At 46.8% G+C, this 17,423-nt stretch overlaps 1 protein-coding gene across 1 annotated transcript in view; it reads left to right on the top strand.

Annotated features, from left to right (window-relative positions):
* LOC116979505 (serine-rich adhesin for platelets-like) overlaps positions 1 to 17,423 on the top strand; it is a 1,930,096-nt gene that overhangs the window by 1,892,888 nt on the left and 19,785 nt on the right. The gene's annotated exons all lie outside the window — the stretch shown is intronic.

Here is a 17,423-nt window from a genome sequence, read left to right as displayed (position 1 = left end):
ATTGTTACTACAGCCCGGTCAGAAATAGGTGGCCCCCAAAATGTATTTGTATCATCCTAATATTGAATTATAATGGGTATCATTTCTCTCTCTGTGAATCTTTAATATTATCATATTTTACTGCAGTATCATAAAAATTTAGGTTAATTTTTATTTCTTAAGGAAGTTCAATTCCGACAATTCACATTACTCTCTCCAATCAAAATATGGCCCGGTAAGTATTAATAATCATGCAATTTTTTCAAAAATATATAAATCTGAAGGCATTCTGATGCTGATGATATTTGAAGTGATATCTCAGCTCATATGTTTTATAATGTCACAGCAATATTTTTACGGAGAGCTTAATTTACTGTGCCACCACCATGCAGTGTCATCCTGCTGTCTTTGTAGAACAGAACACATTGAATGAGTTACTGCTGGCAATGCCACATGCTATGCAAGAACTTGACATGACATTTAATTGCAGATATTGATGAATGTGCAACCAACACCTCAAAGTGTCAACAAATCTGCACCAACACAATCGGAAGCTTCTTGTGCAGTTGCAACACTGGCTTCAAAAGTAACCGAACCAACTCTTCGTTGTGTGATGGTAGGAGACTTCATATTCATTGTTTCTAACAGATGGCAAACAATAATCAGTGTGGCACATAGGTCATGTAGATTTAAACCTCCTTAAACTAAACTATATTAGCCACCTGTGCAATGTGGCGGTATCAATATTTCCACAATTTCACAAGATGAGACAAAATATCCAAATCGTGAGCATGTATATTTCATTACACCTTCCATGTTGACTTCAGTTCAACCTTCAACACGATAGTTCCAACCAGACTGGCCAAGAAGCTACTGGAATTAGGGCTTAACACCCCCCTGTGTGCCTGGGTCCTGGACTTACCTACCACCAGGCAGTAGTCAAGATGGAGGGAATACATCGAAGTCCCTCACCCTGAGCACAGGATCCCCCCAGGGTTTGCATCGCATCCTCAGCCCCATATTGTACTCCCTGTACGCACATGACTGTGTGGCTAGGTTCAGCTCCAACTCAATAATCAAGTTTGCTGATGACACTGTGGTGGTGGTGGGCCTGATCTCAGACAACGATGAGAAGGCCTACCGGGAGGAGGTGGCTGATCTGGCACTCTGGTGTCAAGACAACAGCCTACTCTTGAACATCAAAAAAACTAAGGAGCTGATCGTGGACTTTAGGAGGGCACATCATCTGAGGACGTACGCACCATTGAGGATAAATGGGGATACTGTGGATAGGGTGAGCTGTTTTAAATATCTGGGAGTCCACATCGCTGAGGATATGACATGGACATCACACACCGCAGCACTCATGAGTAGGCAAGGCAATTGAGGAAATTCAGAGTGTCTCCGAGGATCCTCCAGTGCTTCTACTCAGCGGCTGTGGAAAGCATCTTGTCCGGAAATATTACAATCTGGTTTGTGAATTGCTCTGCCCAGGACAAGAAGGTTCTGCAGAGAGTAGTGCGTTCGGCCGAACGCACTATAGGAACTTCACTCGCTCCTCTGTAGGAACTATACATCAGGAGGTGCAACTCCAGAGCCAATAAGATCATGGGAGACCCCTTCCACCCCTGCAATGGACTGTTCTAGCTGCTACGTTCAGGCAAATGCCTCTGTTGCCATGCTGTGAGAATGGAGAGGTTGAGAAGGAGTTTCTTCCCAGAGGCCATTAGGACTGCAAACTCCTATCTCACCAGAGACTAACTTTACTGTACCACTCTACTGCTTTTTTTAAATGGCTGTTTTTTTCCCTTTTTCCTTCCTCCCACAATATTTAATATGTAAAAGACTGTGTGATTCTGTTACATTCTGTTTGTAGTTTGTTTGGTTGTTTGTTTGTTTGTCTTTATGCACAAAGTCCGCGAGTATTGCCACTTTTCATTTCACTGCACATCCCGTAGGTGTATGTGACGAATAAACTTGACTTGACTCTAAACCAGTTCCATTTAGAAAATAGGTGCAGGAGGAGGCCATTCAGCCCTTCCATTCAGCACCGCCATTCATTGTGATCAAGGCTGATCGTCCCTATCCCATTTCCGACACTTCCCTACCATTCCTTGACCTCACCATCTCCATCGCAGGGGACAGATTTCTGACCGACATACACTACAAACCCACTGACTCACATGGCTATCTGGACTACTCGTCTTCCCACCCTGTCCCCTGTAAAGACTCCATCCCCTACTCCCAATTCCTCCACCTACGCCGCATCTGCTCCCAGGATGAGACGTTCCACACCAGGGCATCGGAAATGTCCTCGTTCTTCAGGGAACGGGGATTCCCCTCCACCACCATAGATGAGGCTCGCACCAGGGTCTCATCCATACCCCACAACACTGCTCTCTCTCCCCATCCCCGCACTCGCAACAAGGGCAGAGTCCCCCTAGTCCTCACCTTTCACCCCACCAGCCGGCAAATACAACAAATAATCCTCCGCCATTTCCGCCACCTCCAACGTGACCCCACCACTCGCCACATCTTCCCATCGCCCCCTATGTCTGCCTTCCGCAAAGACCACTCCCTCTGCAACTCCCTTGTCAATTCTTCCCTTCCCTCCCGTACCACCCCCTCCCCGGGCACTTTCCGTTACAACCGCAAGAAATGCAACACCTGTCCCTTCACCTCCCCCCTCGACTCCATTCAAGGACCCAAGCAGTCGTTCCAGGTGCGACAAAGGTTCACCTGTATCTCCTCCAACCTCATCTGCTGCATCCGCTGCTCTAGATGTCAGCTGATTTACATCGGGGAGACTAAGCGGAGGTTGGGCGATCGTTTCGCCGAACACCTCCGCTCAGTCCGCAATAACCTACCTGAACTCCCGGTGGCTCAGCACTTCAACTCCCCATCCCATTCCCAATCCGACCTCTCTGTCCTGGGTCTCCTCCATTGCCAGAGTGAGCAACACCGGAAATTGGAGGAACAGCACCTCAGATTCCGCCTGGGTTGCTTGCGTCTGGATGGCATGAACGTATTCTCCCAGTTTTGCTAGCCCTTGCTGTCTCCTCCCCTTCCTTAACCCTCGAGCTGTCTCCTCCCATCCCCCGCCCTCGGGCTCCTCCTCCTCCCTTTTTCCGTCCTTCTCCCCCCCACCCCCCATCAGTCTGAAGAAGGGTTTCGGACCTGAAACGTCGCCTATTTCCTTCGCTCCATAGATGCTGCTGCACCCGCTGAGTTTCTCCAGCATTTTTGTGTCCCTTAATAACCCGGGCCTGCCTTCTCCCCACATCCCTTGACTCCATTAGGCCCTAGAGCTCTATCTAACTATTTCTTAAACCCATCCAGTGACTTGGCCTCCACTGCCCTCTGTGGCAGGGAATTCCATAAATTCACGACTTCTCAGCCAGTTCCATTTACTGCATTTGGCCCATTTCCCTGCAAATTTTACAATGCGTGCATCAGTCCAAATGTATTTTTGATGTGGTTATTTTACATGCCTCAACTACATCCTGTGGCAGAGTAACTGAGCTTATTTCTTCAGATATTGATGAATGTGCAATCAACATCTCAAACTGTCAACAAAACTGCACCAACACAGTAGGAGGCTTCCTGTGCAGTTGTTACCCAGGCTTCCGCATCAAATTAACAAACTCTTCACTATGTGATGGTAGGAAGATTTCAAATACATTATTTCTCAGAGTTGGAGAATAATATTTAATGTGGCAGTTTTTACATGTCACTCATTCTTTTTTCTCCAGACATTGATGAATGTCCAACCAACACCTCGAACTGTCAACAAATCTGCAACAACACAATCGGAAGTTTTGTGTGCAGTTGTGATTCGGGCTTCAGCACCAATGTGACCAACTCTTCCCTTTGTGATGGTAGGTATTTTTGAAACAGATGCTTTCTCAGATTTTCCACTGCTATTTATTGTTGCATTTCAGGCTGCCCAGCATCTTAGATGGCCAAACATAGATTTTAGTCACCTTAAGATACAGCAGACTTATAAAAATCGTTAATGTTTCATACGTTAATTACCTTAAAATAGTGAGATTAAACGAGAACTTACCAGTTTGAAGTTTGATCTTTATTTTGTGAGGAGTTACGATGAGCGATTACGTGAAGAAAGCCATCACCACACATGCGCGTCAATCTTCAAATCACAGATAACAGTAATTGAAGTAACATAGTAAGATTAAAGACGACTGAAACCTCCAGATGACCGAAAATATGAGGGTGGGAGCGGTGGGCACGTAATCGCTCATAGACTAGACTAAAACAAGCTGATGCTGATAAATGAACAGATAATAATAATAGTAACCCCTCTCATCCCGGGGAAACTATAAAATAGAACCTAACATTTTTTTTTTAATTGGCAAATACCCCTGGTCTGGCAATGGGTTAAAAATAAAATGTTTGGAAACTCGATCATTAGGCCAACCTGCAGTCGGCAGGATGTGGTCCAGAGGACCGAACATAACCCTTGCTGCTGATGAATTAGCAGCCCTGGTGGAGTGAGATTAGAAAATTAGTATCTACTCCTGTATAAGCCAAACCCCGTTTGAACCACCTGAAGATGGTCTGAACTGATACCTTCTTATGAGGTTATTAGTAACTAATAAACATACCTAGTATCAGAGCCTCTAAGGCTCTAGGTGACCCTGACGTAATGTTGTAAATGTGTGACCACACATAACCGAAGGTGCGTGAAGTATGTCATGAGAACTAGCTTGAGACCTGACACCCCTGGGCTGTCCTGCCTAACTAAATCGTAAACATGAAATATTATATTATTAGCAGGTATAACCATCCTGTCCAGTCCCAATTTATACAATGACTGGATCCGTTGCGCTGAGAACAGCACCAATGGGATACCTTATGAGCCCTGAGCCAAAGATAGGTATATAGCTGGAGCCCCCTGGCGAAGCAGTGTCAACACAATGTCAATATCCCATACTGCGTGTACTTGGGTCTGGGAGAACACGTGCAAAGATATCCTTAATAAACTAGAATCAGAGGGTGAGACCCGACAGAGCTGGGTCCCGCTCGCTGCAGCAAATATGATGAGAAAGCATGTTAAGCACAGTTAATGGGACTATAACGTAATTTATTGTCAAGGGCCCATAGAAAATGAACTCTAAAACGTCAGTGTCCGTGCCGTATTATATGTAACATAGCATTTAAACAGATCACTTCCCATCTCCTGAAGAGGAAATGTACTGCTTTTTTTTGGTGCTATCTCTGCACTCTGCAGTGAGCACCTACATGGATTGGTCTGACAACCCAAGTCGCAGGAGCTGTCTTCTCAGATTCTGTAAGGCAATGAATTGATTAATCATACAGATGTTGGTTCCCCGAGTCCCAGGCTGAACCAGCACGTTTTATGTTTAGAAACCCCATATATGGTTCTACAATAATTCCCAACATTTGCAGGACACCATGGCTACATAGGCCAGTCAGACAGTACGAAAACCCTAAAGCGGGATCTTGCTGTATCATTGCAAGATCCGACTGATGAGGCAAAATGGAGCAACGACACAAAAGAACATTCCTCCCTCGTGTAGCAAGAATGTATCTCTTGCCACTGCGATGCCACATGTCTTACAACCTGGTGAATGAGCCTGGGTGCAGACATATCGATATTTGGTGTTCCATCGAGCCACAATGTCATAAAATACTTAGTGATCCAACATCCATTCTGTGTTGTAATTGATTTACGTGATGATACACCAGTGCCAAATAAAGTTGGGTAAATTATGACAGGATACTTTGACTTCATTGCACCCATGTGACCAACATAAGCCACCACCACAGTGTATCAACCTGGAATTGAGCATGCAGATTATGCATATCCGCACAACAAACCTTTTAACCCATAGTATGCACCTAGTGTCTATAGGTAGTTGATACCAATAACTGAAGAATTGGCAATTCATGCAAATCTCATCCCTGCATAACTAGAGATGGCATTCGTAATTTCCCATCTTTGAGCACTAGCATCAGTCTGAAATACAACTGAAGATTTATTGACCAAAACTACTGGAGCAATGCTGAATATTGTTCATCCACCATTGTGACCCTGGTGGCTTCAGCTGGTAATAGCATAGGTCTGTAACAATGACCTAACTGGCACTTGAGAGATTAGAACTCTGCACTTGTAAGTTCTGACAATGCAAAGGCCCAATTGCACAGCTGAAACACAGCTGTTATATTGCCAATTACACTTGATGAATAGAAGACTGCTTGATACCAATCTCTTGCCCCAGAGCGATGTCACAGATAAATAATAGTTAAAGGTACAACCGAAAGCAATAACTGTAGTTGGTATCAACTTAAATTTAACTGGATGGATGAGGAACCTCAATCTCTCAAATGAGTTGCGGCTGAAAAAACAGCTGATTTTAGCAAAACGCAGCGTTTAGAATCTCATCCGGAAAAGCCATAACAAGTGTTTTTGAGCTTTGAGCAGTCCCAGCACCGGTTTAGTAAATTGGTAGATGAGCTGGGAGCTGAAATTAGCCCATTTACAACGCATTAACTGTTAACATGCCCCATCCAGATAAATTCCAAATGACTCCTGGGATCCCTATGAATGGGACTTGAAATAGTATGCATCTTTGAAATCGATGCATGCCATAAAGATCTTAAAGAAATCAGCTTGTTAGACAGTAACAAAATACCACATACTGAAAATATAAATCAACTATGAACCGACATCCTCCATCTTTTACAATGAAAAAGAATTATGCCTGCCATAATTCCGTGCCTGCCTTGAATCACAACTCTGGCCAGATTCTCGAGCCTGTCTCGAAAGGTGATCCCCTGACCATAATACTGAGGCTGCCTCGAAAGACAATTCTAACCATAATACTGGGCCTGCCTTGATAGGCTACTCCAGCCATAATTCTGAGCCTGCCTCGACTGCCTCGAAAGACAGCTCTGGCCATAATTCCGAGCTTGTTCCGTAAGGCAATCCTGGCCATAACACTGAGCCTGCCTCGAAAGACAACTCTGGCCCCAAATCCAAGCCAAGCTTGGTACCCTTGTACTGTGCAATAACAACCCAATCTCATACTATCATTATCATTTGTACAAAAATAATTGTAAATATTACCAACTTGTAAATGGTCCACTTACCCCATGTTTCGGAAGAACCAGACCCACCTACCTCCATGGTTACCGGTGGTCTATGGTAAGCCCAACGGCTCCTGATGTGGGTTCTATTCCCGTCCTTGATTGGAGAGTAGGAAGGTAGTGTATGTGGATTCCATTTCCTGAGACCGGCTTGGACTTTGGCCTCTGCGCAGCTTTCCACCAGCTTCAGTGAACTGCTTTCTGCCAATGAAGCGTGGGGTGTGTCGTCGCCGATACGATGAAGCTTGTTCGTTGTTGGTACCTTGATCAGCCCGACAGCTTTAGCTTTCTCATCCAGTTATACCTGTTGAATAAGTCTTACCTGAAGAGAAGATTCGGCGGCTGGTTTCATTTCCTCCAATGTCACCCCTGATAGCGCTGTTCACTGCCGGCACTTGTAGCGTCAGGGGAAACTCTGGCCCCTCCCGGGTTTTCTGCCCACAACAGTAACCATTTCATTTGCGAGCACTTCCTTTGAGCCATATGCATGTGCTCCAGTATGTTCCACGGACATACTTTGAATTTGAAGTCAGTTACACACTGACCACTCGCACTCCCCTCCACAGAGAGGGAGATTCATAAGCAGCCCTGACACAGGTGCTACCGCAGGCCTCTGAGGATACCTGCATCTGGCTCAGTTTAAAACTGGCCTCTTATGCTCCCCTCCTAAGAGAGGGAGACATCAAGCAGCCCTGACACAGGTTCCGCTGCCTGCGGGTTCTCCATAATACCCGGGCTCAGATATCTCCCTTCTTTGGAGCATATCTCTTTGGAGCAACATCTCCAATAGGTGCTCCAGATGGGTCAGTTTTCCAAACACACTGCCCATAGAAGGAGGGGAGTCCTCCTGGCCCCGACTCATCCAAGTCCAGGGCCCTGACAGACTTTTTAGTGGCTTTTCTCCCCTGCGGGGTAGCCAAGATGCTCACTGCCGGCACCAAGTCTGTAGCCGCTGGCTCTACCATCAGTGACTCGAAAAAGTTGAATTTTGACCGGCTCGCGCTACCCGCACTGACGCGGTATCCATAGCGGGTTCCCCACGGTCCGTGGCCGGGATTCCCTGAAGTCGTGACCGGGATTCCCTACCGTCCGTGACAGGGGTTCCCCGCGGTCCTAAAGGTTTCCCCGCGGCTCGTCCGGACTTCGCCCCAAATCCAGCAGGCAAGGTCTGCAAGGAGCTTCCTGCAACACAAAACACAAACCCTAGAAATTAAGTTTTAAACTTACCTTTAGGTTTAAACTTACCGCTGGCAGGAGCAGCGCGCCTGCCAGTCATCCGTTGCGCAATGCGGCAGACGTAATGACGCGCTTGCGTAGTTACGGCCTTCTTCACGGAATCACTTATGTGACCCCGAAGGAAAATTCTATGTTTCCGTCATTATTACTTTGTGAAATAAGTAGTTGAAACCTGTGCTTTTTAATATTTTGGCCATTTCCCCAATGGCGATATGATCGCAAAGGAATCCTGATGCCAATGTTCTATGTGGCAATGAGTGACTCTCCTAGACCTGGTTATGTTGATAAGAGTTAAACCAATATTTTCCCGTAAGACATCTCCTTTGTTGTGCTGCCATAATATGATGACAGTCTGCAATCTATTGCAATTCAGAATATTATGTGACAAAGTTGCAGCTGGCAAAGCAAAATACAAAACACCTGTATCAGACGTCATTTGGAGGAAATAGGCAATGTTTCGGGTCGAAACCCTTCTTCAGACTCAATAGGCAACGTTTTGGGCCGAAACCCTTCTGAAGAATGTTTTGGCCCGAAACGTTGCCTATTTCATTCGCTCCATAGATGCTGCTGCACCCGCTGAGTTTCTCCAGTACTTATGTCTATCTTCGATTTTCCAGCATCTGCAGTTCCTTCTTAAACACTTTGTTATTTGACATGACTTTCACTTATTTTGATCCAGACATAGATGAAAGTGGAACCAACATCTTAAAGTTTTAACCATTTCATATGATTGTTACTATAGCCTTGTCAAATCTAGGTGTCCCCACAAATGTATTTGTATCATCCTAATATTGAATCATAATGGTTATCATTTCTTCCTCTGTGAATCTTTTATATTATCGTATTTTACTGCAGTATCATAGAAATTTAGGTTAATTATTATTTGTTGAGGAAGTTCAATTCCGACAATTCACATTACTCTCTCCATTCAAAATATGGCCTGGTAAGTCCCAGTGATGACCACGGACAGCTAGGGCATAATGTATGTAGTGAATGAATAAAGATACAATGGTAAGAGACTTTGAGTGTTGGATCAAGTCCTTTTACATGGTGTCAGCGCGGTAGACTTGCGTCTCCTGTTTATCGGTTTTATTTTATTATTTGTTTCTCCCAGTTGTTTCCCCACCTTCACATTTAATATGGCTAACTCGTTCCGTCGTCCTGACAAGCTCATTTTTGACGCGGACATCGTGCACCGCTGGACTGTCTTCCAGCGCGACTATGAACATTACATCGCTATTGCTCATCCTGGTGTATCTCCTGCGGTACAGGCTCACATGCTCCTCAACCTGGCTGGTCCGGAGGCTATGGAACATTATGCGGCGTTCGATTTCGACCCTCCGGAAGACCGCCATGACCCGGTATGTCTCATGGCCAAATTTAATGCCCTATGTGACATTCCCACAAATAACATAATTGAGCGCTTTAAGTTTTTCTCAAGACGTCAGGTTCCCGGTGAGCACATTGACGCTTACATTGCCTCTTTGCGTCATTTGGCTCGGAGGTGCCGCCTCGAAGCTATTACAACTGACGAATTGATCAGGGACGTCCTGGTTTACGGTCTCCTAAACTCAAAGCTGCGCGAAGATCTACTAATGAAACCCGACCTCACGCTAAAGGATGCCATGCATTCTGCTCGTATGGCCTCTGCTGTCGGCTCCGTTTCCCACCCACAGTCCCAGGACATCAACTTCACCGGTACCGTGGGCCGCCGGCGGATCAATAGCCCGCCTCGCCCGTTCTCGCCCGCTTCTCCCGCTAAGGTCACCCCTCGTCGTTGCCCGAATTGTAATTTCTCCTCGCACCAGAACAACGTTTGCCCGGCGCTGGGTAAGACTTGCAACTCTTGCGGGAAATTGAACCATTTTTCGTCAGCCTGCCGTTCTCGTGGGAAACCGATCCCTGCTCCTAGAAGGAGTCTAAACATTCTTGCGGACACTGATAGCGCGCCTGGTTCCCAGTACCAACCAGAACTCCCTGATTCAGATACGATGTCCTCCCATGGTGATCCGACTGTGTTTTCGCTCCTGGGTGCACCTGGCCCGATAACGGATCCCTCAATACATGTTATTGTGAATGGACACTCCTTCTCGGCCAAGGTCGATACTGGTGCGTTTGCAAACATTATGTCTGTTCGCCTCTTCAAAAAGATAAGTTTGGGTGAGAGAGTGCTTCCCGATAGCTCCCGCCTTCATGCCTATGGGGGAGGTGTTCTGGTCGCAGTGGGGAAGGCCACTGTTATCTGCACTGTTCTCAAGACCTCTCGGCCCCTCGCTTTTTTCCTGCTGGACTCTGATAACGTCACCCTGCTGGGCGCCCGTGCATGCCAGGACTTGGGCTTGGTCTCTTTTCACCACGATGTCCACCTGGTGCAGGCCCCCATGGACCCCCTGATAGAGTATCCTGACCGTTTCGATGACATTCTGGGCAAGCTGCCCTGTGCCTATAAAATCGTTGTTGACCCGGGGGTCGACCAGGTCGTTAGACCGGCCCACCGGGTGTCTTTTGCCATGAAGGGCCGCGTGGAGTCCACACTTCGTGATATGGTTTCCACTGGCATTCTCAGAGAGGTGAGCGCACCCACCTTGTGGGTCTCCACCATGGTCGTTGCTGCCAAGAAAGACGCCAGCGAGATCAGGATCTGCATCAACCCGAAGGACCTGAACCTTGCTATCCAACGCCCGCACTACCCCATGCGGACGGTGGAGGACGTCGCTGCACAGGTTGGTCCTGCCACTGTCTTCTTGGTCTTAGATGCCAAGAGCTCCTTTTGGCAGATCCCTCTGGATGAACGTTCGTCTTATTTAACCACCTTCAGCACACCTTTCGGCAGGTTTCGTTTTCTTCGCATGCCCTTCGGGATCAACTCAGCGAGTGAGGTTTTCCAGCGGACCATGGAACAGCTGTTTGCCGGGTTGCCATGTGCTATTATTGTCGATGACATTCTGGTATACGGGAAGGACGTCGCTGAGCACGACCTGCACCTACGCCAAGTCCTGGACCGGGCCCGTGAGATTAATCTCAAGCTCAACCCGAAGAAGTGTCGGTTCCGCGTTCAGGAGGTCACGTACGTGGGCCACGTTTTCACGGCCAGTGGACTAAAGCCAGACCCCCAGAAGACTGCTGCGGTCACCGAAATGCCTGCTCCCACCGACGTGCCCGGCCTGCAGCGATTTCTGGGCATGGTCAACTACCTGGGTAAGTTCATACCCGACCTCAGCGAACTGAGTGCCCCTCTGAGGGAGCTAATCAAAAAGGACAATGCCTGGGTCTGGCTACCGCATCACCAGTCGGCATTCGTAGCCCTGAAGTCCAGGCTCGCTCGCACCCCGACTTTAACGTATTTTGACCTGAACAGACCTATCATCCTCACCTGCGATGCTTCTCGGTTCGGACTCGGTGCTGCCTGCCTGCAGCTCGAGGACGATCGGCAGCTGCCTGTTTCCTATGCCTCTCGCACCATGACCCCTGCTGAGCAGCGCTACGCTCAGATCGAGAAGGAGCTCCTTGCAGTGGTTTTCGCATGCTCCAAATTCAAAGACAACATTATGGGCAATACTTTCACCATTGAAACGGACCACCAGCCGCTGGTTTCTATCTTGAACAAGCCTATCCATGCGGCCTCCTCGCGGTTGCAGCGAATGATGCTGCAGCTCCAACGATTCACATTCAACATTGTGTACCGCAAGGGCAAGGAAATGTTCGTGGCCGACACATTGTCCCGTGCGCCGCTCCCCTCCGTTGCCCGTCATCCATACGAATCGTCTGACCTGATGGTACTGAACGTTAACATTGTTCCCTCTTGGCAGATGCAGTCCCTGGTCGAACACACTGCCGCTGATCCTGCCCTACAACAGCTTGCGGGCGTCATCCGCCGTGGCTGGCCTGACCGACGCTCTTCCCTACCGGCCGGAGCCGTGCCCTACTTCCTGGTTCGGGACGAATTGGTGCTGCACAGCGGCGTGGTGGTGAAGGGCCACAAGGTCGTGGTGCCGGACGCTCTGCGTGACCACTACTACCAAACCGCACACAGGGTGGAGGCCACTTTGTCCCGGGCCCAGGCTCAATTTTTCTGGCCTGGCATGATTCCGGAGATTCGTGACAGGGTCTCCGCCTGTGCTGCCTGCAACAGCCTACTGCCTCATCAACAACGCCAACCTCTCATGCAGCAGCCGGCTCCAGAGCTGCCGTGGATGGCTGTCGCCACTGACATTTTCGAATGGCGTGGCAAACACTTCCTGATCCTGGTGGACTCCTACTCCAGCTGGTTCGAGGTGGACCAGCTGCCCTCCCTCACGTCTGTTGCCGTCATCGGGAAGCTTCGCCGCCACTTTTCTACCTTCGGTTCCCCGGTGACTCTCCTATCCGACAATGGCGGACAGTTTTCCAGCGCAGAGTTCGCCGCTTTCGCCGCCCTATGGAACTTTCGCCACATCACCAGCAGCCCCGAGTACCCGCAGAGCAACGGCCTTGCGGAGCGCGCTGTCCGCAGTGCCAAGGAGCTGCTGGAACATTGCCGTCTGTCCCATTCGGACTTCTATCTTGCCCTCCTCAACCTCCGCAACATTTCCCGGGACCCCGCACTTGGTTCGCCTGCCCAGCGCCTCATGTCCCGCACCACTAGACCCCCTCTCCCGGTTTCTCAGCAATCTCTAACGCCCGCTGTCCTAAGCCCTGCCGCTGTCAAGGATCGCATCATCGAGAAACAGGTCATCCAAAAGCGCTCCTTTGATAAATCTTCCCGACTACTTCCCCGTCTGTTCCCGGGCCAGGTTGTTCGGATGATGTCCACCTCCGGTCATCACCGGCTGGCCGTTGTCGTTGGCAATGCCGACTCTCCCCGGTCCTACCTGGTTAATTACGAGGGCACCGTGTACCGTCGGACACGCCAGCACCTGAAGTGCTTCCCGATAGCTCCCGCCTTCATGCCTATGGGGGAGGTGTTCTGGTTTAATAATCATGCAATTTTTTCAAAGATATATCAATCTGAAGGCGTTCTGCTGCTGATGATATTTGAAGTGTGGAGTGACCCTCTCAGCTCATATGTTTTATAATGTCACAGCAATAAATTTACGGAGAGCTTAATTTGACACCAATAAGTGTCAATGTAGAACCGAACTCTTAGTGAATGAGTTACTGCTGGCAATGCCACATGCTATGCAAGAACTTGACATGACATTTAATTGCAGATATCGATGAATGTGCAACCAACACCTCAACCTGTCAACAAATCTGCACCAACACAATCGGAAGCTTCTTGTGCAGTTGCAACAACGGCTTCAAAACTAACCGAACCAACTCTTCGCTGTGTGATGGTAAGAGACCTCGTATTCATTGTTTCTAACAGATGATAAACAATATTCAATGTGGCACATGGGTCATGTAGATTTAAACCCCCCTAAACTAAAATATATTAGCCACCTGTGCAATGTGGGGGTAGTAATATTTCCACAATTTCTGAAGATGAGACAAAATATCCAAATCGTGAGCATGTATATTTCATTACACCTTCCATGTTGACCAAGATGCCCCATCTAAGCCAGTTCCCTTTACTGCATTTGGCCCATTTCCCTGCAGATTTTACAATGCATGCATCTGTCCAAATGTCTTTTTGATGCAGTTATTTTACATGCCTCAACTACATCCTGTGGCAGAGTAACTGAGCTTATTTCTTCAGATATTGATGAATGTGCAATCAACATCTCAAACTGTCAACAAAACTGCACCAACACAGTTGGAGGCTTCCTGTGCAGTTGTTACCCAGGCTTCAGCATCAACTTAACAAACTCTTCACTTTGTGATGGTTGGTTGATTTCAAATACATAATTTCTCTGAGTTCGAGAATATTATTTAATGTGGCAGTTTTTACATGTCACTCATTCTTTTTCCTCCAGACATTGATGAATGTGCAACCAACACATCGAACTGTCAACAAATCTGCAACAACACAATCGGAAGCTTCCTGTGCACTTGTGACCCGGGCTTCAGCACCAATGTGATCAACTCTTCCCTTTGTGATGGTAGGAACTCTCAAATGCAATGTCTCTCTATGATAGGAAGATTAGATATTGGAAATTAGGGGCCAAATTCAGACATTGCAAAAGAAGGCAATATAACGTTGTGTGTCTCTCCATAACTGTGTTCTCTTTGTAGTTTCATGTAAACTTGATCTTTATCAATGAAAATTCAGATTATTGTTTTCACAAGGGATTAGAAAGTTCATTATGCGTTTGAAGCAAAACAAAATGCTTGCTGTGCTTAGAAGCCAGACTGCATCGTTTCCATTGAAAATACCTGAGTGAGTTTGAAAGCATGTTGGGAAAAGTCAACAATTTGCACCAGGAGTAACTGTGCTTATTTCCTTAGACATCGAAGAATGTGCAACCAACACCTCAGACTGTCAACAAATCTGCACAAACACTATTGGAAGCTTTGTGTGCAGTTGTGACCCAGGCTTCGGCACCAATGTGACCAACTCTTCGCTTTGTGAAGGTAGGATGGATTTAAAACATAGCAACTTTCACCAACTTCTACAGATGCACCATCGAAAGCACTTCATCAGAATGCACCACAGCGTGGTGTGGAAACAGCTCCTAATCTCCTAATTTGAGGAAGGACATTATTGCTATTGAGGGAGTGCAGTGTAGGTCTACCAGTTTAATTCCCGGGATGGCGGAACTGACATATGATGAACGAATGGGTCGACTGGGCTTGTATTTACTGGAATTTAGAAGGATGAGAGAAGATCTTATCTATATAATTAAAAGTCTCATCTTGACCACCTCCTGTTTGCACTAGCATATTGTTTTAGAAAAACCGCTACCACTTACGGCTGTGATTTTTGGCCATCTTACTCAGAGTCCCCCTCCGCTGCGCAGGACAAAATGATTTTTCACATAGATGAAAAATAAAAGACTTATTAATGTTAAAAATGTTGATATTCTCTCTCCTGTCATCACGCCATGAAGGCCACGCTATGCAAAAGATGATGTTGGTTTGAAAATGCAAACTTATTGAAAAGTGGTGTTGGTTTGCCCTTATTGAAAAGTAGTGTTGGTGTTGCCTTATTGAAAAGTGGTGTTGCCTTATTGAAAAGTGATGTTGCCTTATTGAAAAGTGGTATGCCTTCTCTATAATTAAAAGTCTAATCTTGACCACTTCCTGTTTGCGCAGTATATTGATTTAGATAAAAACACTACCACGTATGGCTGTGATTTTTGGCCATCTTACTCAGTCCCCCTCCGCTCATCAGGTGCCGAGGATTTTTCCCATCGATGAAAAATAAAAGAGTTATTAGTGTTTAAAAAATGTTAAGATTCTCTCTCCTGTCAATCACGCCATGAAGGCCACATCCCTTCCGGTGGGAGGGTCGGAGGGACTATAAAACCTGGAAGTGTGGGCGTGGCTCAGTCTCTGCAGGATGGGGGAGGGAGAGGTCACAACTCTCTGTCTTTGGTGGCATTGCACCCTGCTTGAAATGGTTTGAAACTGCATTTGAAATTGGTGGCCTTGCACCCTGCTTGAAATGGTATGAAACTGCATTTGAATTTGGTGGCCTCCCGTGTGAAGCTGTTCTCACTTAGACTAGCAGAAACATAAAATTCTTAAAGGATTGGGCAGGCTAGATCAGGGGTCGGCAACCTACGGTCCACGGGCCGGATCCATCCCGTAACCCGAAATCATCTGGCCCGCAGGCGGTTTTTTTTCCAAGTAGTTTTCATGACCTGGGAACTGCAGACAGTCCCAGGAGTCGTAGGCAATCTGGGAACTGCAGCTAGACCCGGGGCTCGCAGGCGACCTGGGTGCTACAGCCAGTCCCAGGGTACTCAGGCGACCTGGGAACTACAGCTGGACCAGGGGCACTCAAGTGACCTGGGAACTACAGCCAGTCCCGGGGCTCGCAGGCGACCTGGAGCTGCTGATGATCCCGGGGACGTGAGGGATCTGGGAACTGCAGAAAACTCATTGAAAAACATGTGAAAACTAATGCAAAAAACAACACCAAGTGTCACACTCGTTAGTATGTATTATTAGTAATTTATGTATTGTTAGTATGTATTATTACTAATTACTAATTTAGTTAGAATGTAATATTATTACCTCCATTTATTAACTATGGCGATAGATGGGGCCCGCCATATGCTCACAGACATGGGTCCTGGCCCCTATGAAGAAAAAAGTTGCCGATCCCTGGGCTAGATGCAGGAAAAATAGTCCCGAGGTTGGGGGAGTTCAGAACTAGGGATCACAGTTTAAAAATAAGGGTTAGACCATTTAGGACAGATGAGGAAAAACCTTTTCACCCAGAGAGTTGTGAATCTGTGGAATTATCTGCAACAGAAGGCAGTGGAGGACAATTCACTGGGTGTTTTCAAGTGGGAGTTAGATTTAGCTCTTAGGGCTGAAGAATTAAGGGATATGGGGGAAAAGCAGGAACGGGGTACAGATTATGGATTATCAGCCGAAGGGCCGAATGGCCTACTCCTGCACCTATTTTTCTATGTTTCTATGACTGGATAGCAAGCAGCAAAATCTTTTCACTGTAACTCGGTACACGTAATAATAAACAAAAATTAAACTGAATGGGTACTTTTCATGCAGAAAGAAGTGTAAATGTAGGGACAAATGATTACACCAGTTGAATTTCATATCTTCATTTCAATCTCATAATATCAGTGATGATGTTTCAGTTAGCAAATCCCAATTGTTTGACATGTCATTCACTCTTTGTCCTCCAGATATTGATGAGTGTGCAACCAACACCTCAACCTGTCAACAAATCTGCACCAACATAATCGGAAGCTTCACGTGTAGTTGTGATTCAGGCTTCGGCATCAACGTGACCGACTCTTCCCTTTGTGATGGTGACATGTTTTCAAACACCTCTTTTCTCAGAGTCAGGAGTAACATTTCCTGATGCAGTTCTTACAGCACTGTATAACTTTGCTGGCCTAAAAGAAGCATTTTACCTTAAAATTGCTGACTGTGGATATAATCTAATGCTGTACCGAATGGATTATTTTCCTGCAGAAAAAAAAGAAAAATAGGGATGAAATATTAAACCTGGAGGATTGCGA

Source organism: Amblyraja radiata, chromosome 13 (genome assembly GCF_010909765.2).
Source record: "Amblyraja radiata isolate CabotCenter1 chromosome 13, sAmbRad1.1.pri, whole genome shotgun sequence".
Lineage (NCBI taxonomy): Eukaryota > Metazoa > Chordata > Chondrichthyes > Rajiformes > Rajidae > Amblyraja > Amblyraja radiata.
Note: the sequence above shows the minus strand (reverse complement) of the source record. Positions and strands in the feature narration are given on the sequence as shown.